The sequence below is a fragment of the Scyliorhinus torazame genome, chromosome 1 (assembly GCF_047496885.1).
Source record: "Scyliorhinus torazame isolate Kashiwa2021f chromosome 1, sScyTor2.1, whole genome shotgun sequence".
Lineage (NCBI taxonomy): Eukaryota > Metazoa > Chordata > Chondrichthyes > Carcharhiniformes > Scyliorhinidae > Scyliorhinus > Scyliorhinus torazame.
Window position 1 is genome coordinate 181,611,246 of NC_092707.1, and position 24,275 is coordinate 181,635,520.

At 47.8% G+C, this 24,275-nt stretch overlaps 1 protein-coding gene and 1 long non-coding RNA gene across 4 annotated transcripts in view; one reads left to right on the forward strand and one right to left on the reverse strand.

Moving 5' to 3' along the window:
- Positions 1-24,275, reverse strand: part of LOC140418106 (disks large-associated protein 2-like) — a 1,176,606-nt gene that overhangs the window by 171,352 nt on the left and 980,979 nt on the right. The gene's annotated exons all lie outside the window — the stretch shown is intronic.
- LOC140418136 (uncharacterized) overlaps positions 1,656-24,275 on the forward strand; it is a 112,410-nt gene continuing 89,790 nt past the window's right edge. The window contains exons 1-2 of the long non-coding RNA XR_011944796.1: positions 1,656-1,827; positions 15,848-15,900. This is a non-coding gene — a long non-coding RNA (uncharacterized lncRNA). The remainder of the gene's footprint in view (positions 1,828-15,847; positions 15,901-24,275) is intronic.

The window sequence follows — 24,275 nt, forward strand, 5'->3', positions numbered from 1 at the left end:
TTTACAGCCAATTAAGTACTGTTTGAAGTGCAGGCGGATATAATGTAAGAAACACTATACAGTAACGGTTAATGGTTTTGTTCATGAGACCATGACAATATTAATGAAGTAACTGTGAAATCAACAGTCAGAAGACCAAGAGGCTCCAGAGAGCTACAACAAGATGGTGATCATCCGTCAGAGGAGCTCTGACAAACTTTATCAGAAACAAAGCTGTTGTAGAAACAGGTGATCCGTTGGCAGATGAGGTTCTAGATTTAGTTATCATCTTTGGCTCTGCCAATTCAGCTGAAAATCTGTTTGTCTTTTTGAGGAGTCAGTGCAATTCATTGAAGAAGCTACTGAAGAGCTGAGTTCATCTCACTGAACCCATCAATGATATGCATCGTAAATGACTCGCCGACCACAGTGAATGATCCAGGGGGAAAGAGATGCCTGATTCTGAGTGGGTCAAACTACTACGGGAGATGCAGAGCCTCCTAGTTTGTATGAAAGTAAGCTTCAGCCCACACTTGATTCTCCCCCTAGCGGGTTTGACAGATTAAATTCAGCTTATTAACTTTGCTTCTCTTGCCACTCATGCTGGTTGACCCCTTGGGCAGTGGGAACCTGCCACCTTTCCACCCCCACCGTGATTAAGCCCATGGCAGGGAGGATCTTTTCTGCCCACCATCCATTGAGGCCCTCAAGTTGGCGCTTCTTTGTCGCTGGTGTGAACCCAATAGTGGGTAGGGGTCTTGCCATGTGGGGAACATGACAAGAAAACCCATGCCAAGTTGCTTGAAGGCTCCCAGGGGCCTTCTTGTTAAAAGGAACTCAGTGCCTGAGAAGTGGGGTAACTGAATAGGATGTGTGTCCATAGTTTTAAAAGTAGATAAATGTAGTTATGAGAGGTCTTTATAAGCATGAAGGGAAATATAGTCAACTATAGGTATATGTAGCCATTACTGTGGAAATAAACTAAAAATCACAAGCTATAAAACTTAATGGCCTTCGCAGCTTGGGTAACAAGGTGTTCAGAAGATAAGTAAACAGACAGGGAATCATTACGCCCAAGATGCGACATAAGCTCCTGAGGCCAAATGCTGAGATAACAGGGGACGGCTGCAGCACAAGTATCTCACTCATTGTTATGTGATATATGTACTAAAGCAACATCAGTGATTGAAGGCTATACCAACACAGTGCTTTGCTATGTGTGAACCAAGGACTATAAAATTGTGACACAGACTTCGTATCAGAGAGGGATCCTTGGGAAAGCAGCCAACATATGCTTGAATATAATCTTATTTTCCTACTGTGAACTCACAGACTTGAGTGATTTCTTACACCACAACACCTTATTGAAGAACTCGGTTGGTGCTGGGAAGGTGGGGACCCGCTGAGTGCTGCTCCAGTGCCTTGCATCCAGCTTGCTGCCTACCTCCCTCCACACCTCCCCTCTCCCCAGCGACCCTCACCCTGCCCTTCTGCCATCACTTAACTTCTGACCTTGGATCCAGTGACAATCTTAGGGCTTGGGTGTCATACCAGCAGCAGCTGCAATCTCCCAGTGACGCTGCTGTTCCACTGCTGGCCTCTGATTGGCCAGCAGTTCTCATTGGACAGCACAAACCCGGGGCTTGTCAAATGCCTGAATGGAACAAGATGCAGCGGGCCTTCCTGAAAGCAGGTGACGCGGAACTTTAATTCCTCTCCAGCCGGCAGCCAAGGCCCCCATTGAATCCACAAGATTCCACCTGCAGTGGAATGAGGGGCCTGACTCTTTCAGAGAGCACAGCAGAGGAGGGTCACCTGGCTCAGCAGAGGAGGGTCACCGCCTAAAAGGTTGGTAACCACAACGCTGCAAAGTGAGAGCAAAGCCTGGAGTTGGGGCGCGGGGAGGGAGGGGGGGGGGGGGGGGGCACAGACACAGAGAGAGAAGCGGTATCTGTGAGCGAACAAAAAAAAAAGGTTGACAATCTTAAAGTGGGAATGTATTTAAAGTTGTATAACGCTATTGCAAGAACCACCAGAAGGACAAAGGACAACAAATCGGAAAATCAATGAAGACTGCAGATAGTGGGGGGGACAACTTTAAAAGGAGGGTCCATAAGCAATGGACAATCTCAGGGAAGGTAGTGAAGATCTCGAGGCAGAGGCAACGCGAGAGCTCAGAGGAAGTAACAAGTCCTCAAGAGAGAGGCAATGCTAGACTTAGAGTAGGCAGTAAAACAAAACCCCAGAGAGGGTGGAGCGGTGGAACACTACAACACGGAGGGGGGGGGGGGAAGAGACCTCAAAGAGAAACTAGGAAGTGGGCAACAGAAGACCCTAAAGGATTAAATGAAGATCTGAAGGCAATGAGACTCAGTTGCATTCCATCCCTTTGCATCGTAATGAGAAGTTCCTTGGAAGTGTTGGCAATGTACCACAACCATCGATAAAGCTGTAATCAGTCAGAAAGTAAGACAAGCTATAGCAGAAGAAGAGCTGAGAGGGAAGAGAAAATAATTGGGTAAACTTAACTGAGAGCTGCAGCAAGTCGAAAATGAGTTAAAAGTCGTGACCCTGATCTAAACAACAAGCAGTCCAGCTACATCAAAGTCAAGAAAAATAAGTAATGTACTTTGCCAAAGGCGGAAGTGGTTCGGAAATCTATCAAGGCCAGTAAGAAACAGTACAACATTCATCAGCCAGTGGTAAGGGAATCAGTGATAGAGCCAGAGGGAAAAAAAGAGTTGAGAGAAAAAGCACAAGCAAAATCCAACAACAGAAGTCATAGAATGGAACTCGAGTAGAGCCAAGCAAATCCCATTGTAAATGAGGCTATCAGTGTTGCGATGGGTGAGAGAATTACTAGTCTCAGAGTGAAACACATCAAAGATGTGATCCATGACATTCATGTAGGGCATCCTGTATCATCTACTGCAAGAGTCATTCAAAGTTCATGAAAAATAAGAGTGATCAATTAAAACAGGATTTGTCCATGAAGGAATCTGAACTCCTTGCCTTATAAACCATGCTTCTAACATTTGTACAATCAACATTCTGATTGTAAACAACACATTGAGGTTCTCCAAGAACCACTCACTGCTAAAGAACAGGGAGCTGCCACACTTCAAATAGATACCAAGGTTGCCCCACTGGAGATACCTGGCTTGGGTCACTGTCTGTGTGGTATCTGCATGTTCTCCCCATGTCAGTGTGGGTTTCCTCCGGGCACTCCGGTTTTCTCCCACAAGTCCCGAAAGACATGCTTGATAGGTGAATTGGACATTCTGAATTCTCCCTCAGTGAACCTGAACAGACGCCGGAATGTGAAGACTAGGGGATTTTCATAGTAACTTCATTGCAGTGTAATGTAAGCCTACTTGTGACAATAATAAAGATTATTAAATATTCGGGATTTAGAAGAATGCTCAAATGCTGAAGACTAATGGAGTTTTGTGTCCTGAAAATCGGGAAGAGGAACTTAGGCAGGTGAAAGTTATTGGGAATTCTATAGAGATCCAATCGAATGATCGAATTACTAATCGTATGGAAAACACAAATGAGCTTGAGAAATTGGCATTCTGCAGAGAGGCAGAAACTGTGTTTGAGGGTGCTGCGGAGGACATAGGAGTGGACAAACCAAGTGAAGAACACAACTGTTCGGACAGGTTAGCAATTCATGAGAACTGTCTCATAAGTATAACAAGAAGAAAGAAGAAGTGTTGAACGTGGAAGTGGAGTTCGACACAACCACAACAAAAAGAACGTGGCAATGGTCCATAGCCATGAAGAGAATGAAAAGGGAGAGATCCTTATCAAACATTGTTAGCGAGATTGTTAATTAACATTGAAAAAGACTCAGTGATGGATAATCTGAATGGAAGCCAAAAGCAGAGCAAGGGACTAGAGATTGGTTGTGATCCTTTTCGGCAAGAGAAAGTTATTTTGGTCAAAAGACAGGCACAGGAAGAACGCCAAAGTGTTCAGGAACAGAGTTATTAAGCTGGTGGAAAATGTCAGTGGATTGGGCATATCCCACAAAAAGCTGGAAGTCAAGGTTGGAACGCTGATGCATCACTGTTTCAATGAGACAAATGGACGAAGTGTAAAACTTGCACATGTTGAGAAGAAGAATCATAAACCAAGAACAGCTTAATCATAGGATACAGACAGATCAGCTCTCAATTGGGAGAGAGTTTGGGAAGGCAACAGTTAGCACGTTGGTACAGTGGTTAGCACTGCGGTCTCACAGCGCCAGGGACCCAGGTTCAATTCTGGCCTCGAGTGACTGTCTGTGTGGAGTTTTTATGTTCTCCCCGGGTCTGCTTGGGTTTCTTCCGGGTGCTTCGGTTTCCTACCACAGTCCAAAGATGTGCAGGTTAGGTGGATTGGCCATGATAAATTGCCCCTTGGTGTCCAAAAATGGTTAGGTGGGGTTACTGTGTCCTTAAGTAGGGCGCTCTTTCCAAGGGCCGGTACAGACTCGATGGGCCAAATGGCCTCCTCTGTACTTTAGGGATTCTATGACTATGAGTTGGGAAATAAAGTTCAACTGTAACAAATTTACAAACAGGTTCAAGGCTGTGGTCAATGCAGAGAACTCTCTTAACACTAAGGGGCCACTTAAAGTTCATCCAAAGGTACTTCAGATAATTATTAAGAGAAGGGAATGTAGTTGTTAAAGAATGAGGTAAATGACTGCAGGAGATTAAGCTGGAACCGGCTTAGGTAAAACTGCAACTCCTGGTCAGGATGAGAGAAACTTAGAGGTTCAGGACGAAGAGGATATCTCGCATAAAGAACTCCTTGTGCCCAAGCAGAAGATTAGTTTAGCCAAAATGGTCACTCTAATAGATATGCATGAGAGCTAATATGGTAACGTGGTTGATGGGAAAAAGCAAATGAAATGAGAAGGGATTTTACCACATGGCCGAAGTACCAGAAAGAGAGTACCATGACCATCGCCTTCACAAGTGACAGATCAAGTTTGTGAATCAGCTGTCAATACATATGACTGTGTTGTATTGCGATGAGTGGGTACCTGCAAGCATTGTAGAGTAAGGTACTTGACAGAGGAAAGGACCAACAGAGGATTGGAGAGTGACACAGTCCACAGAGTGAAATATGTACTCCCTGATCAGCACAGAATCTCGGACAGAATTCGGAAAGCAGCAAGCCCATATGGAAGAATCTCACGCAAGATCAGGGGCGAAATTCTCCGGAAACGGCGCGATGTCCACCGACTGGCGCCCAAAACGGCGCAAATCAGTTAGGCATCGCGCCGCCCCAAAGGTGCGGAATGCTCTGCATCTTTGGGGGCCGAGCCCCAGCCTTGAGGAGCTAGGCCGGCGCCGGACTGATTATAAGGCCTTTGGTGCCCCGCCAACTGGCGCGGAAATGACATCTCCGGGCGGCGTATGCGCGGGAGCGTCAGCGGCCGCTGACGGCAATCCCACGCATGCGCAGTGGAGGGAGTCTCTTCCGCCTCCGCCATGGTGGAGACCGTGGCGAAGGCGGAAGGGAAAGAGTGCCCCCACGGCACAGACCCGCCCGCGGATCGGTGGGCCCCGATCGCGGGCCAGGCCACTGTGGGGGCACCCCCCGGGGCCAGATCGCCCCGCGCCCCCCCCCAGGACCCCGGAGCCCGCCCGCGCCGCCTTGTCCCGCCGGTAAGAGAGGTGGTTTAATCTACGCCGGCGGGACAGGCATTTTAGCGGCGGGACTTCGGCCCATCCGGGCCAGAGAATCGCGGGGGGGGGGGCCCGCCAACCGGCGCGGTGCGATTCCCGTCCCCGCCGAATATCCGGTGGTGGAGAATTCGGCAACCGGCGGGGGTGGGATTCACGCCAGCCCCCGACGATTCTCCGACCCGGCGGGGGGTCGGAGAATCTCGCCCTATATTTGGAACTGTGCATAGCTGAAGCCTGCCAGTAGAAGTGTTCTGTTAAAGGCAAGCCTCAAGACCTCATCATTGGACAATTGTTGCATTGATTTACAAATGTCTGACTTGTGTGTATCATGTTCATGTAGAATTTGGAGTGAGCAGATTAATTTTGAAGATTGTATCTAAAGTTAAAGAGGGAGGGATGTAGCAGATTGAGGTGCCTGCCACAGCACAGCAGAGGAGGGTCACCTGGATCTGGGTCCATTGGGGACCATGTTACCATATTAGCTTCTGTGTATATGTACTAGTGTGATCATTGCAGCAAAGCTATCTTTTTGCTTGGGCAGAGGGGTCCTTTGTGCTATTCATGCACCTGAGGAATTTTTTATACTATACAACAGCTTCCTCCTCCACTCCTAAGAGTGGCTTGTACCATTGTTCCTTGTTATCACTCAACTCTTTGTTCACAGAAAGAGCCTCTACCTCATTGCTACCAGGCCACAACGCCACCCAATATCTCACAATTAACTCTAAAACTTTCCGTGTCCAATATTTGCTACCAAAGGTCTATCCTCTCCCGAGGATTGATCCTTACTTTGTTATTGTTGTTTGCTTTGTACACCAGAGCAATCCCTGCAGATATTCTGCAGGTTTCTGTACAGATATAATTTATGTTTTCAGCATGTCCATCTTGAAGCTCCTCACCCAACAGCTCACAGCCCGAAGCCTTGGTTGCTCACATTAAGCCGTAGCTTCTACTCCATTCTTGAATGGTGTCTGTGGGTAATTCCACGAGGAATCTCCTGTGCAAGTGCACAAATTGCTCAATCCAAGACCAAGTGCTCCGAGAGGCAAAATCTTACTTAGCTAACCTCTGCCAGCTAATTCAGATGTTGTGGAATTCCCGATCCGTGCATAAATTGTAAATAAAATTCTGATCCATGCAGAAAGTAGTAATCCATTATCCTGTTTTAAATGCTCAATGCATTAAATATAGTGAATCCACTGCCAAATATCAGCAAGAGTGATTCAAAGATTTTACAAGTCTTAATCATTTTTGTGTGAAATATAGGTTGCCGTTGGATTGTTCGCAGCTGAATGATGGATGGGACTAGACTATGGTACATACATTTTCCAATTACCTGTTTTTTATCTGCAATTTATAGAAGCCTTGACCCAACTGTAACCCCATTTCTTCAGAAAGCAGTTCAATTTTTATTTGAAAATGACTTCATAGAAGGGAATCTTGCTCCAGATCCATTTGTTTCTTGTTCAACCATTCTTATAACATGCAAATGTGCCATCTGGCTCCAATATATATCTTTCTACATGGGACTCGGAAATAGTTTTAACTAGGGGCAAGGATAAAGCTTGGCGGGGTCAGTATCAGGTGCGGCTAACTGAGGCCTCGGTTACTCTAACTTAAATGCCTTATTTAACCAACTTAAGTTGGACTCCTACCTGAAACTGATGTTAATGATGGAGTGTTGCAAGCAGGAGCAGGTAGGTAAGGGACTAGGCAGGCACTAGGGATTAGTGTACTTCCCAGCAAATGTAAGTCAAGAGGATGAGGTTGTGGAAGCAATTGCTGGTGACGGAAGGGTTGAAGGAATCCTAGGACAGGGTTTCTTGTGGATTCAGAAAAGAATTCTTGCTCCTCCTAGACCAATAGAGAATCTCCCTGTTTAAAAAACTTGAGGGTGCAAGTTAATGGAAAAGTTTCTAAGTGCGATAGCGAGCAGGAACTGTTGTGAGTTGCCCGACGGTTGATCCGGTGAGGCCATCCCTGGTATTGAACGTTAATGGGTTCACTTAACGAGGCCCCACGGGCTTCACGTCGCAAATGACTATCCCACCGGCTGATTCACCAGGACTGCGTTCACCAGGCCCCCGCGAAGGAAGCGGAGCAGCATTTAAACAGGTAATCCCAAATAGCATGCAACCACACCACAAAGGAGACCTGCTCCTAGATTCCAGGATGTTGATGTGGCCCGCCTGCTGGACGGGATACCCTGTTCCCTTGAGGGGCTTTGCGGATCAGTCACAGGGCAGCCAGTGCCGCCTGGGAGGAAGTGGCTGCGGCCGTCAGCTTGGGGAGCGTGACCCAGGACTGCCAGCCAGTGCCGCAAAAAACGAAATGACCTCCACTGGCCCGCACGGGTGGGTTCGCATTGGCCCCTGGCACCGGTCCCCCCTCTCACCCCCAGCCACCCCTCCCTCCCCCACCAGCAACCATGTGCCTGGCGCCTTCAACGCCCTGCTGACAACCAGGTGCCTGGCACCAACCCCACCTAGCATCATGCCGCGTCCAACTCCACCCATGCCCATTCGTGTGCTCACTCATGCCCCCAGCCCCCCATGCATCCCCCGTTTCCCGGTGCGTGATGCATGTGGCTCATGATGCTTTCTCTGTGTCCCCGCAGGAGAAGCTGGCCCATAACAGATGGGAGAGGACACAGATGGACGGCGGGGTGCTGGATATCAGAGTCCACACCCCCTATGAAAAACGTGCCCTGGAGGTTGCAAGGGTGGCTGAGGACAGATCGGTCACCATCGTCGACTGTGATGCAGAGGTCAGTATCCACCAGTCCTCACCCAGAGGACCGGTCGCATGCGAGTTGTACTTGCCAGCATGTTGATTCTGTCTCCCACTGACCGCATATCCTTTCTCCCACAGACTCACTATCCGATGGTGTGGCCCATCTGGGGTGGTCCCTCCCCATATCTCCATGAGAACACCTCAGAGGAGAGCTCCCAGGATGCCTCCATAATAGTCAAGGCACAGTTACCATGCCCACCCTCTACCAGCGCAAAGCCACACACCTCGGTGAGCGAAAGTGATTGACAGGCCTCTGGGACACATTCTGCTGAGCACCCCACAGTTGCTGATGCACATCAGGCAGAGGTAGGGACATCAAGGGGAGACATCAGGTGGAGGTCTGCTGGATTCGAGGACCCAGCTGTGTCCCAGGCAGATGCTGAGCCTATGGACCAGGTTTACCCGGAGCTGATGCAGACCATAGGGTGCGGCCCTGAGATTCAGAGGTCAACGATAACCCAGCAGTTCCACAGCTGATTAGAGGAGTCCCAAAGACTGTAGGCGCAGGAAATGGCACCGGCAATACGTGGCACCGAGGCCAACACTGCGAGGGTGGCAACCGCAGTGGAGAGCCTGAAGCACAACGTCAGCACCTTCAGTGGTGATGTCCAAAGTGTTGCCCAGTCAGTGACGGCCATGGCTGAGCACCTCGGTAGCATCCCACAGTTGCTGGGGGATATGTCCCTGTCACCAGTGGACCTTTCCGAGGTGCTTCATTGGACAGTGCATCGAGTATAAAAACTGGCAAGTCATGCTACAGTTGTATCGAACCTTGGTAAGGCTGCACTTGGAATATTGCGCACAATTCTGGTCGCCACACTACCAGAAGGATGTGGAGGCTTGGAAAGGGTGCAGAGCAGGTTTACCAGGATCTTGCTTGGTCTGGAGGGTGTTAGCTATGCGGAGTGGCTGAATAGACTTGGACTGTTTTCATTAGAAAGACGGAGGTTGAGGCGTGATCTGACAGGTCTGCAAGATTATGAGGGGCATCGATAGAGTGGATGGGCAGGCACTCTTTCCCAGGGTGGAGGAATTAGTCACCAGGGGGCATAGATTTAAGGTCCATAGGGCAAAATTTAGAGGAGATGTGCAAGGCAGATTTTTTAAGCAGAGGGTGGTGAGTGGCTGGAACGTGTTGCCAGTGGAGGTTGTGAAAGCAGATATATTAACGGCGTTGTAAAGGCATCTTGACAAATATATGGATAGGATGGGTATAGAGGGATACGGCATAAGGAAGCGCTGAGGGTTTCGGCCAAAGTTGGTATCATGACCGCTACAGGCTTGGAGGGCCGAAGGGCCTGTTCCTGTGCTGTATTGTTCTTTGTTCCTTGCTGCGGAGCATGTCCCAGTTGCTGGGGGGCATGTCCCAGTCTCAGGTGGACCTTACCGAGCTACTGTGGAGCAAGTCCCAGTCTCAGGTGGGCATCGCTAAGGTGCTTCAGCGAATGTCCGAGTCACTGAGGACTGTGTCCCAGGTGCAGGTGCACATTGGTGAGGCACTGCAGAGCATGGCCCAATCACAGAAGGGCATCGCTGAGAGTGTTAACACCATGGTGCAGATATTGGGGAGCCGCCAGGGCTGGCAGAGGCAGATGATGCAGGGGCATCCGGAGCTCAGTACATCTGCAACTCCGAACCGAGGAGACTCTCCCAGGGACCTATGGGCACCAAGCAGGAGGAGGGACCACTGGGGGACCATCTGGAGTCTCTCTACAGGGTGGCACAGCGGCAACCCGTTGACAGCCGCGCATTTTGGAGTCAGCATCTGGAACAAGGTGGCACGGCAGAGCATGTTCTGCGGTGTGTGGGCCCAGGCCCTCTGGACCCAGGGACTCCAAAGGAGCCTGCCAGGGGCACAAAAGACCATGGGATGCAATAGGCAGTAGTCTACCTCCACCACTGATGTGCATCCTGGGGAAACATGTAGACGTAGTGGCAGAGCACGAAGGGCTAAACAGATAGAGGATCACTGAGAGCACACTAGAGTGGGAACGAGGGGCCGGGGAAAGGGGGTTGGAGGGGTGAAAGGGAGGCGGCACCATTGGGGTCTAGGGGCAGTCGTTATTCCGCAATGTGGGCCATCCTCCAACACCCTACCGCAGCCCTGGATCCTTCCTCCCCCTGTCCTCCATCCTCTGGCTTGTCCTGTAGGGTCTCCGTAGGCTCGTCCTCCAGCTCCTCCTGGTATGCCACCTCCTCATCCTCCTCCTCAGAAGTGGCCACATGTTCCTCCTCCTCCACCTTCAGCACGTCACCCTGCTGCCATGCCAGGTTATGGACCACCACAATGCGGACCTACCCTTGGGGCGGGGTGCTGCAGAGCGGCACCAGAGCGGCTGAGGCATCGGAACCGCATTTTGAGGATTCCGACGCACCATGCAATGACAGCCTGGGTGGCCACATGGGCCTCGATATTTTGGGTCTCCGCATTAATCACTGGCCTCCGTACTGGTGCATTAGTCCTAACTGGGCACCCCTTATCCCCAAGAGCCATCTGGTCATCCTGGAGTGTCACTCAAAATTGTCTGAGATCTCCAAGTGCCCCAGGATGCAGCTGTCGTGCACACTTTCTGGGAAGCTTTCACACAAGTGCATGATCTTCATGTGGTGGTCGCACACGAGTTGGATGTTCAGGGAGTGGAACCCCTTCCTGTTGATGTAGGGCATTCTATGAACCCCCATATGTGCTAGGCTACATGTGTGCCACCAGTTACCCCCTGGACCTGGGGTATTCTGGCGATGGCGGAGAATACTGCTGCCCGAGCAACTGTTGGGCTTGGTCCAGGTCAAAGTTTATATAGTTAGCTACCCGGGCAAACAGGGCATCCCTGACTTCATGGATCCACTTGTGGGCTTTTGGTTGGGATTTGCAGACAAGTTCCCGCTCGTGCCATGGAAGGCTCCTGAGGTGTAGACGTTCAGGGCTGCAGTGACCTTGACGGCCACCGGGAGCAGGTATCCTCCTCCTCCACATGGTGCCAAGTCCGCAAGGACATGGCACAGGTGCCGCACCATCCACTTGTTGAGGCGGAACCTCCTGTGGCACACACTGTCCGTCATCTATTCGAAACACCAGCAACACCTGTACACCTTGGGCCCTCGCTGGCCTCCCTCTATCAGTCCCTCCCTGGTCTGATGGGCGGCCAGGTCCTCAGGGTATAGGGTAGGGCCCTGCACGTGGGCTGCTGCCTCAAGCCATGTTGATTCTGCTGCCATTGCCTTCTCTGGCCTCTGGCCACCTGGTCTGCCAGTAGCACCACAAGGGCAGCTTCCACGGGATCCAAGATATCATCCACCCCGTGTAATATCTATAAGGAACTGAGACATTTGAGGGACAGTCAATCAGCAATGGCCTCTCACCCTGTGCCCTCCGTTCCCCCTTGGCTCCGTGCTCACATTCCCTACCATCCCTCAGGGTGCCACCAACATCCCCTGCACATACATCTCCCACTGCAGCTGGAGCCCCTGGGCACCAGAGCCTGTACCCCAGATACTCTTGGTAATGTTATCTGGGCTGGGTGCTGGTTCCCTTCCCAGTGCACACACCCACCTTCTGGTTGCGGGCATGTTCTCAGTGCTGTGACCCAGGTCTTGAGTGTTTGAATGTCGGCTTCTGCCTCTGTGGTGTTGTAGCCTCCGGTGTTCAGGCAGAGTGTTGAGGCCTCAGTCTGGTTGTGATGTGAGGCAGTAACTCCCACCTGCGGCATGACACTTATACAGACAGGAATCCACTTGGGGGCTGTGAATTGCTCACATTACTACAATTGCCAATTCCCTATTAGCAATGGTCCCGATCAGCAATGGCCTTTAGTTGTGCGCCCGGAGGACACCATGGTCAGTGGTGGTCACGGATGGTCGGTGGAACAGATCGGCAGTAGCCAGAGCTGACCCCGTTATGGGTGCAGACAATCCAGGGTTGGCATGACAGACCCGCGGGCACTGTGGCACCCAGATCCAGCCCAATTCTGGCCCCACACCAATAGCGATCCACTCTCCCGACTGAGGCCATTCTCCCCTGTGGTTGTACTAAACGGTGCCTGCGTGACCGCTTGCTGGGAGACAGTTAGGTCACTGGAGGTCACTAGATAGTAGATTATTCCCATTAATGTTATGGAGATTGGTTTTAATTAGTGTTTGCTAGTTTTTCGCCATGCCATGGTGGGTTCCTGATTTCACCAATGGGAGCAGGCCAGTTATATCGCAAACCAATTGGTGCCTGGCATGGTTCACAATTTTGGCCTCTCCCATGATCTAACAGTCGCGTCGCTCTCAAGCGAGAGAGCGCGAGGCCGGTAGATCATGCCCAGAGACTCAGCCGCGCTGAGAACGACCCCACTATTAAACGGTATTCTGGTTTTGTTTCAAGCCTCGGCATGGAAAACCCCACCGAGGCCGCACTTATCTTCATTAGAAATCGGGGTGTCATTTTTAAAAGCAGCCTCGATCTCTCAACGCACCCAACACCACAGTTCATCAGTTCGGGGTCCTTGAACCACCCCCTCACCCCACCTCATAAGGGCATCACAGCCTGGGCCCGATCCCCGGCATGGGCAACCTGCCACTCAGGCACCTTTGTACTGCCAGGCTGGCACCACTGTAACATTGCCAGGGTGCCAGGATGGAGCTGCCAGGGTACCCGGGTAACATCAGGGTGCCAGGGTACAACCCTACCCAGAGCCTGACAATCCGGGATGCTTCCAATCGCTTGGGAGACGCCCCTCCCCCAAGTGCTGTTACGCCTGGTCCATGTTTGTGGAAATCAATGTTTAACGGTACCACGGCGAGGTCTCCCAGGGGCGGATATTCGATCCCGGGTCTTATCATCGAATTTACAGTGCAGAAGGAGTCCATTTGGCCCATCGAGTCTGCACCGGCTCATGGAAAGAGCTCCCTACCCAAATTCAGCACCTCCACCCTATCCCCATAACCCAGTAACCCCACCCAACACTAAGGGCAATTTTGGACACTAAGGGCAATTTATCATGACCAATCCACCTAACCCGCACATCTTTGGACTGTGGGAGGAAACCGGAGCACCCGGAGAAAACCCACGCACACACGGGGAGGATGTGCAGACTCCGCACAGACAGTGACCCAAGCCGGAATCGAACCTGGGAACCTGGAGCTGTGAAGCAATTGTGCTATCCACAATGCTACCGTGCTGTCTTAGGAGACTCCAGCGTAGACATATTTAAGTGAAGCTAAGTGTTCACTTAAATATGTGAATCTGGATCCCGCTCAGTGAGGACGAGATGCAGATTGCAACGTCTCGCAAGATCTTATCAGATCTCGCAAGGCGTCCTGAACATCGTAAGTCTCGCAGCAGGCTGCTCGTCATGAGTCAGGCGCGGCGAGGTCTTTCGATCAAGTCCCTTACCTTTTTCTCTCTTTCTGGATCTGTTGTTGGTGCCTGATGTTTCTGTAGAGGCCAGCCTCGGTGTTGAGCATGCGATGGTGTGCTAATATATCACTGGGGTCTGAACTGTATCGTGAGACCAGCAGCATTTACTAAATGAAGCCTGCAGTTGAGGCTTCACACTCTCAAAGTCTAATGTTAAAATCATGACTGACTAGTGCCTCTAAGATAAACCTGTGCCTTTCCGCCCCACTGCACGCCTTGGTTATTATGGAAGTGGCGGGGGGGTGGGGGGGGGGGGTGGAAGAATTAGAATTGGCCCTTTAACTCCATTAGACTTCTGTAATGGAAATGCAAAACCATATTTTTATTATAACCTCCCATTAATCAGGTGGTGGCATTACTCTGTAATGATAAGACAACATTAATCTCTCGCAATCTTTAATCAAGATCACTTTACTTGTGTGTATGCTCAGCTTGATTTCCTCCTTATTAAGATATGAGTCCACACAATACAAAATTATGCATGGTAGAAAGTGAATAATATGCTATAATTGAATCCTGCGGTTCAGGTGATGCGCATAAGCCTCTTCAATGACGGTTTGAAATTAAAAAGATATTAAATTGTAGGCTCACACTGCTCTTAATCTCCCCTCCTTTATCAAGCAGAGTAATTTAATTGAAACATTAATAATGAGCTTCTTTTGTTGAAGTAAAGGAATTGAGTTTAGTTTGAAGGGATTGGAGTGCTGCGTGTGAGACACATTAGATGATGATAAATGGCACCACTGATGGAAATTGCTGCTGAGTCCTTGTCACCCAGTTGGAAACACACACTTGTTAGTCCAGCTGGAGGTAAAGGCGGTGCTCTGTTGATTGAATTATTCTGCATTTTCAGAATTTTCATTTTCAACATTGTGCTAACCGAGATGAAGCGAATGCTGTAAACAGTTGGCGGAGTGTGAAGCTGCTCGTTTAACACACGGGAGACCATTTGCTTCTCAATCATCAATAAGTAAATGCTTGTTCTCCTTGAGGCTTGCATTGCTGAAGGGCGAACATCACATTAATCATACCCCTCCATTTGTGGTTTTACTCAAAACAATGGTTAAGGGCGATTTACTCCAATTGCCTGTCCAACCTACATAATAGGAAATCAGATTTAACTAAACTGCCATATGCAAAGTGAGGTGCACTGCCTGCATGCAAGCTGGTTTTCTTCACTCTGGCATTAGGCCTGTGTAGCGCACAAAGACTCTGTGAGACGAATAGAGTGAAGTCGATGAGGCTTTATTAAGCGTGTCTGTTCCCCCGCAGCTCGATAGTAAACTGGCCTGCGGGGGATGACTCCGGCTTCTTATACTCCGCCTTCAGGGCGGAGCTAGAGGTCAACGGCCAACCAGGACCCGGGATCTGTCAGCCAATGACATTAGGGCTTCCCGCCCCACATGACCCCCAATACATACTACCACAGCCTGTGTTTCATTATTTTAAAACTGTCAGTCAGATGTAACCCGCGGACACATTGTGACATTGCGATGTAAGAATATGTTTAAAGATTTCATTAAATTTGCTGCAAAGCCACTGTATAAACGAACTGACAAGTCTCGGAATATGTTTCCATGCGCTTCAGAAACCAATCAGAGGTTGCCAATTGAGTGGCTCAGAGGAGTTGAGCATGAGAGCAGTTGTCATGCAGCCAGAGTATAAAATCAAGCAAAAACATCTCTTGGAGACGGTTCAGGAGCAGGACCATCGACAGGAGAATTCCTGCAGGAACCAATTGGTTCTTGTCAGATTGGATCCGGTTGGTCTGCAGCCAACCTACTGTGATGAACAAGGGGTGACTGTCTGTCTGAAATCACTTTGTATTGTTTTCAAGTTTAAGGTTTTGGCAAGGGTGTCAGTTGTGCTTCTCACTCTGTCGGACATTACAGTGAAAAGAAGGAAACATGTAGTACATGGAATTAATAGAAGCCTTGAAGATCTGAAGGGGTTTCAAGCCTCATGATTTTTCTTTCTGGTTTTTATTAAGTTCCAGATGCTGCTTTCTCGACATCTCTCTGAGGCAACAGGTATAAGGCACAGGTGAGTGAAAAAGCAGTGATTTTGTCATGGTTTCTGACTGCTCGTTAGCTTCCAGGTGGAGGTGACATTTGGGGGGTATCTTCTAAGAGGATGGTTCTCTGCTATTGGTAGTTCTCTGCTATGGGGGAGGGGGCATTTCTTTGTTATCGGGGGGGGGGGGCTCTCTGATATGGTGGCTTCTCTGTTATGGGGGTTTCCCTGTTATGAGGAATTCCCTCTTCTGGGTGAGGGGGGGGGGTTACTTGTTATGGAGGAGTTCTCTGTTATAGGCAATTCTCTAATATGGGGGTTCCCTGTTATGGGTGGCCTCTGCTGGGGGTCTCTGGTAGAGGGGGGGGTCTGGGGAGGTGGGCAGGATTTGCATTGTGGGGGAAGAGGGACCCTCCAATGGACTCTGGGGGCACCTACTTTAAATATTTACCCCCTTAATCCACCATGAGGTCCACTGCATCAGAGCCACACTGGCAAATACTTACACTAATCCACGTCCCCGTGGATTCCGGCCCAAAGGGCAGGAAAGCATAGAAGTGGGGAGAACCCAGTGCCCAGCCCATTAATAAGATTGCCATTCTGACCCATTTGCATCCTCCCACTGACATGGGGCATGACACTCGAGGCTACCACCAGCAGGGGACCATGTCATTGAAAAGGTGCTGAGCCCATTTTCCCCCCACACGGGATTCACCGCTGCATCGGGAACTCTGCTACCGACAGCGGGCGGCGGAGAATCCAGCCTGAGATTTATAATGTCAGGGTGATAACCAAAAGATATAACTATGTTACAAAGCCTTGGAACCAGGCAGACATTTTGGAGGAGCAGGGTTATGTCTCTCAAATATGTTTCTGAATAAATTCTCAGTTACTGCAACTTAGAGACTTGAGTGGTTTCAGTCTTTGGCCACAGCACTTACCCACAAATTATAACATCCTCGCGGTGTTTACCCTCCCAAATCCCCTCAGGATCTTATATGTTTCAATAAGATCACCTCTCATTCTTCTAAACTCCAAGGGCCAACCTGCTCAACTGTTCTCCATCAACCAACAATATCAGGAATATCAGATTAAGTGAAGTTCCTCCTTCCAGTTCCCCTTTTGATTCACAATTATTTCTGGGATATCTTTCTGTCCCCTGCAGCGAAAACAGATGCAAAACATCCATTCAATTCATCCGCCATTTCCTTATTCTCCATTATTGATTTCCTAAACTCACTCTCCAGAGGACCAGCACTCACCTTAGTTATGTTTTTCCTCTTTAAATACCTGTAAAAACTCTTACTATCCATTTTTATATTTCTAGCCAGCTCTATGTTCTACTCTACTTTCTTTCTATTATTCTTTTAGTCATCATTTTGCTGTTTTTAATATTCTGTCTAATTTTCTGACCTGCCACTAATCTTTGCACAAATGTACAGTTTTTCTTTTAGTCTGATACTACCTTTAACTTCCTTAGTTAGCCATGGATGGTCCATATTTCTCCTTGAGTCTTTCTTTCATGCTGGAATGTATCTTTACTGAGTGTTGTGAAATATTACCATAAATGTCTGCTACTGTGTCTCTACTGTCCTATTTCTGAACCACATTCCCTGTTTACTTGCCAGTTCTGTATATTTATCCATATTTAAAATATTCATCTTAGATTTGCTCTTCTCTCCCTCAAATTGAATGCAAAGTTCAATCATGTTATGATCACTGCTATCTCATGATTATTTACGGTAGATTCCCAGCATGGGTCACTGTCTGTGTGGAGTCTGCATTTTCTCCCCGTGCCTGCGTGGGTTTCTTCCGGGTTACCCGGTTTCCTCCCACAAGTCCCGAAAGACGCTCTTGTTAGTTGATTTGGCCATTCTGAATTCTCCCTCAGTGTTAATGTAAGCCTATTTGTGACACTAAAAAGATTATTATTATTAGTCTGTCTCATTGCACATTACCAGATCTAGAATATCCTGCTTTCTAGTTGCTGCTCGAAGAAACTGCCCGAAAAGCATGGAATGTGGTTGTTGGGAGTATGACTGCTATTAAACTGGCATGGAGGCTATGAGCGGCCATTAATGTTGTTGGGGGCCATTGGAAAATGGATTGGCAAGAAATGGCTTTAAATTGGTGCGGGGGCTATGAAGGGCCATTGGGGATGTGGATGGGCATATTGGCATTAGATTGAAATGGAGGGTACAAGGGGCCAGGGGTTGGTATTAAAATGGGCATTGAGGATGTAAGGATCACACAGGTGCATGAGTCAGCATAAAATTGCCATGTATCTACCAGGGGTCAAGCACCATATATTAGTATGAGTTCTCATTAAATTAGCATGAGGGCTATGGGGTGGGTAGGCGGCATGACTTTATTAAGTTGGCAAGGGGCACATATGGGTGACTTATATTGGCATAAGTTGGCATTAAAGTGGCATGGGATTTCAAGGGACAATTTGGATTGTGGGATATGAGCCATTGACATAGAAGGTATGAATGCTCATGGGGCCAGCTCTGCGTGGGGGTGGGGGTAATTGGAAATGGAGTGTGATAAGAGTGGGCTAGAGAGACTAATATGATAAGACAACTGTACCAAAGCCCTGGTGGTGGCATTTTAAACAGCCCCTGTGACTGCCTCCAATCTCCGTATGAGGGTGGCATGTCTATATCCATCCTGCAACTGCCACTGCTCCCACCAGTCGCAACCCCCCACCCAACCTCACCATGTGAAAATCGGGTCATTCAGGACACTTTTTCCAAAAAGTAGCCACAAGGTATCCCAACTCACTCTACTCACTGTACCTGACTCGGGAATGAAAATATGTTTTTCCCTCGGGCATCCATTCAATTTCTGAATTGTGAGGAAGATTTGGAGAAATTAAGGTATTTCTGTCTTATCATAGAAATACAGTGCAGAAGGAGGCCATTCGGCCCATTGAGTCTGCACCGGCCCTTGCAAAGAACACCCTATTGAAGCCCACGTGTGTACCCTATCTCCGTAACCCAGTAACCCCCAATTAACATTTTTTGGATACTAAGTGCAATTTAGCATGGCTAATCCACCTCACGGGCACATCTTTAGAGTGTGGGAGGAAACTGGAGCACCCGGAAGAAACCCACGCACACAAGGGGAGAACCGAACCTGGGACCCTGGAGCTGTGAAGCAACTGTGCTAACCACTATGCTACCGTGCTGCCTTGTAAGGAATTATCTAAGAATTATTCTTGTAGAGAATTATACAGTTAAAGGAAGATCACGTACAACCCGAAAGGAGAAGTGAGAAAATAAACAAATTTCCTGAGGCAAATCAGGATGGTTTCCTCAGGCAAAACACTGGACTGGATACTAAAGCAAAGGTGTGGTAGAATTTGGTGTTTAGTAGTCCCTCGGAGCTGCTTCATAACCTGAAGATTGGTAAGGACCCAGGATCTGGTGATAATAGTATCTTGCAGAAGATCTTTTAATCAAAGCTGAGGCCAAAAGCAATATTGCGGTGGCACAGGGCCTTGGAAAAGGAGATTGTGAAACTATGTGAAGAATCTAGGGTTAAATGAATTGAGAAACAAGAAGATAGTCATTAACTGTCACTTAATTAGTTTGGCTGAATTAGGCACTGATGTCAAATGGATCAGGAGAGAAATAGAATCTATTTAAGGTTATTACATAAAATGTACTAGACATAGTCTGTTTAAAAAAAAATCATAGAAAGACTTAGATTACAATGATTTAATAAGGAGATTAGAACGCAAAGGCAATTTTAGCCACCGTATTTCAGAAAGGAAGTAAAAATTTAATTTGAAATTCTTCAGAGAAGAATGACCAAGGAAATTCCAGGCTGAAAGGACTACATTGTGAGAAAAGTTGAAAGGATTTTAGCTGGTGAAAAGCATGAGAAGAGACATGATACAAGTCTCCAGAAAAATGGGAATTACTGTAGAGGTTGTTAAATTAGGATGAAGAATGGCCTTAGAACTACAGACTTTGAAGACTAGAAACTAAAGACACATGAGGGAGACTGCCATGGGAATGTCGTTTTAAGAAATGTTTGGCTGTTCATGTTACTGCCGTGATGTCAGAGTGTGGGTGGAGCTGAGCTCTGGCTCTGCTTTTTAGTTTCACTTTGAGAAAAACTTGGGTGTGTCTGTGTCTTTTTGGTTTTGTTTTCAGTGTTGGAGCTGAAGCCAGACAAAGCAGCTGTACTGCTGTTCTCTCTGCCATGAAAAGACTGTCTCTTGATCATTTGGTGAATTCAGAATTATAAATGTTCTGAGTAGTGACTTTAACGTGATGTGCTTCTGTTAAAGGTTATGTTTTTTGTAAGTCTTCTGGATGTTAAAAGGACAATGAACGCATTACTTAGTGTTGTATTCTTTGGGGGTTGGATTTGTATTAATGGTGCTAGATGTTCACTGTTTGTTTTAAAAGGTTAACTTGAGTTAATAGAATAAACATTGTTTTGCTTTAAAAAATACTTTTCGATTTCTGCTGTACCATACCTGTAGAGTGGGCCGTGTGCTCCCCATACCACAATCTATTAAAAGTTGTGGGCCAGGTGAACTCCATGGTACACTTTGGGGTTCTCTACAAGCTGGCCCATAACAAATTGGGGGCTCGAGGAGGATAAAAGTCTATCTATTGGATTGGCTTTGTGAACTTAAAGACAGTGAGGTGTGAGCATATTGTGGGTGCTTTTCTGGTGCGGTTTTTGTGTTTAAGTAGGGAGTGTGTTGTGGACAATGGCTCTTTCAGAGGCTCTGATGTTTTTGGGGGTGGAGACGGTCACACACAGTACCTTACGAACAGAGGTTAAAAGCAGACTGTTAGATTTGGCAAAAACATTGCAGTTAACATTACCTGACAAAATACAAAAAGATGACATCATTATGGTGGTGGCTAAGCATTTAAAGTTGCCTGAGATACAGTTTGACTCATTGGAAATGGCAAAAATTCAGTTACAAATTAAACAAATGGAACATGAGAAAGAATTAAAGCAGCTTGAATATGAAAGAGAGAGAGAGAGGAAAAAGAGAGGAGAAAGGAAAACAGAAGGAATAGGCCTAGCAGAACAAAAAGAAAGAGAAAGGGAGATACAGATCAGGGAAAAAGATAAAGTTTGAACTTCAGAAAATGGCCATGAAACATGATAGTCAGTTAAAATTGGCAGGCATAAAGGGGAAATGTACAATTGGATGATAGTGATGAGGATAGTGAGAAAGAGCGTCAATGCCAAAGGGTTGGTGGGAATCTATTTCAATATGTCCAAGCATTGCCAAGGTTTGACTGGAAGTAGGTAGAAGTCTTTTTCAGTTCATTTGAGAACGTGGCTAAACAAATGAAATGGCCACAGCATATGTTGGTATTACTGATTCAAACAAAGCTGGGATGTAGGGCTAGTGAAGTGTTTGGATCACTACCGGAGGAGGTATCTGGGACGTATGAGTAGATGAAAAAATCCTTCTTGGGTGCACATGAACTTGTGCCTGAAGCTTACAGACAAAGGTTCAGAAATTTAAGGAAAGAATTTGGTCAAACATACATGGAGTTTGAAAGGCTCAAACAGAGTAATTTTGATAGGTGGAAAAGGGCTCTGAAAATAGACCAAACGTATGAAGCTCTCAGAGAAATTATACTTTTGGAGGAGTTTAAAATTCAATTCCTGATATAGTGAGAACTCATGTAGAAGAACAGAGGGTTAAAACTGCGAGGTTAGCAGCAGAAATGGCAGATGATTATGAATTAGTTCATAAATCAAAGCTTGGTTTCCGACATCAGTTTCAGCCTGTGAGGGATAGAAACTGGGGACATGAGAAATACTCAAGTGGTAAAGGTAAAGGTGATCTGATGGGAGATAATAAGGAGAGTGTACCTCAGATTAAAAAAGAAATCCAGGAGGGTGGAAAAGAAATGAAATATTTCAAATGTTTTCACTGTAATAAACTAGGCCATGTAAAGTCACAGTGTTGGTGGTTGAAGAAAAGCACTGGGAAGACTGATGTGGTAAAACAGAAAAAGACCTTGTGGTTTGTTAAAGTGGTAAAGGAAAGCCCAAGTGAAGTGAAGGAGGTGCAAAAGATTGTACAGCCTGATGAAGAGGTGATTGATAAGAAGGTGCTAGATCTCTTTAAAGAATTTACTTGTGTGGGTAAAGTTTACTCGTGTATCAAAAGGAGTATGTAAAGAAGTCACAATGTAAAGAGATACGGGAGCTAGTCAATCTTTAATCGTAAGAGATGAGGAGTTAGGTAGTCTGGAAAGAATATTGCCAGAAAAGGTGGTAATATGTGGAATTCAGGGTGAGAGGAGTAGTGTTCAATCATACAAGGTAAGATTGGAAAGTCCAGTGAAGAGTGGTGAAGTGGGAGTAGGAGTAATAGATAAACTATCTTGTCCAGGTATACAGTTTATCTTGAGTAATGATAGAGCTGGATCGCAGGTGGGAGTGATGCCTATCGTGGTTGATAAGCCAGTGGAAAATCAGACAACTGAAATGTTGAAGGACGAATATCCTGGGATTTTTCCGGATTGTGTACATACAACATAGAAATGATTGAGTAGTAACAAGGTCGCAAAGTCACAGGTTAAGACAAGAGGATGAATCAAAGAGTGAAGATGAAGTTGAAGTGCAATTATCAGAAACGATTTTTGATCAGATGGTTGAAAAAGAACAAGAACAGGTGGAGGATGAGGCGGATATTTTTAGATCAGGAAAATTGGTGGAGTTACAACAAAAAGATATAGAAATAAAACAGATGTATCAGAAAGCATACACGGAAGAGGAATCTGAGTGTAGACCAGAGTGTTATTACCGTAAAGGCAATGTCTTGATGAGAAAATGGAGACTTTTACATATGCAGGCGGATGAAAAGTGGGCAGAAGTTCATGCTGGGAAGATTTGCAGGTTGACAATGAAACTGCTGGGCTACATTATGAATGTTCCTTCTATGGCCATCAAGTCCTGGAGTGGGACTCAAACCTGGACTTCTGGCTTAGAGGTTTGGATGCTACCAACTGCACCCCAAGATTCAATGAAATTGCATCCATGTGGGCTGCCCCTTCACTTTCTATGAAGTATTCAAGAGGCAAACTCGTAAAAAGAATTATGGTTAGAGAAACAGATGCTATTCTGCAGAGCTGTAAAAATAAACAATCTGGTTCTACCTTTTGAAGTTCCAGCGACTGTCAATCACGATGCTTGGAGCAGGTAATGGAGTATGAAATTCAGTTCAAACCATTCAGCCTCCTAGCCATACACACTGACTTCAATACTTCAAAAGGCAATGCAATTGACTGTGTGAAAACCGCTTCAAAGGTTTCAACCTTTTTAAAATTTTGAGTACCGCATTATTTTTTTCCAATTAAGGGGCAATTTAGCATGGCCAATCTACCTACCCTTAATATCTTTGGGTTTGTGGGGGTGAGATCCCCAGAGGGAGAATGTGCAAACTCCACATGGACAGTTATCCGGGCCCAGGATCGAACCCGGGTCCTTGGCGCTGTGAGATAGCAGTGCTAACCACTGCACCACCGTGCTGCCCAACCACTTTAAAGGGATTACTTTTACCTTCCTCTCACAGACCTTTAAACTTGGTATACTAACAGACTTTCCAAAGGATTTAGGTGTACAGATAAGTTCACTTTCACTTTATTATAAGAAAACATTGGGCGTCATTCTCCGACCCCCCGCCGGGTCGGAGAATTGCCGGGGGCTGGCGCGAATCCCGCCCCCGCCGGTTGCCGAAGTCTCCGGCACCGGAGATTCGGCGGGGGTGGGAATCGCGCCGCGCCGGTTGGCGGGCCCCCCCCCGCTCGATTCTCCGGCCCGGATGGGCCGAAGTCCCAACGATAAATTGCCTGTCCCGCCGGCGTGGATTAAACCACCTTTTGAACGGCGGGACAAGGCGGCGTGGGCGGGCTCCGGGGTCCTGGGGGGGGGGGGCGCGGGGCGATCTGGCCCCGGGGGGTGACCCCACGGTGGCCTGGCCCGCGATCAGGGCCCACCGATCCGCGGGCGGGCCTGTGCCGTGGGGGCACTCTTTCCCTTTCGCCTCCGCCACGGTCTCCACCATGGCTGAGGCGGAAGAGACTCCCTCCACTACGCATGCGTGGGAAACTGTCAGCGGCCGCTGACGCTCCCGCGCATGCGCCGCCCGGGGATGTCATTTCCGCGCCAGCTGGCGGGGCAACAAAGGCCGTTTCCGCCAGCTGGCGGGGCAGAAATTCCTCCGGCGCCGGCCTAACCCCTCAATGTTGGGGCTCGGCCCCCAAAGATGCGGAGCATTCCGCACCTTTGGGGCGGCGCGATGCCTGTCTGATTGGTGCCGTTTTGGGAGAATTTCGCCCATTATTTCTTATTTACTGACATACTGTTTAAAGGGTTTAGGGATTTGGATAAGAACACTTTCACTGTAT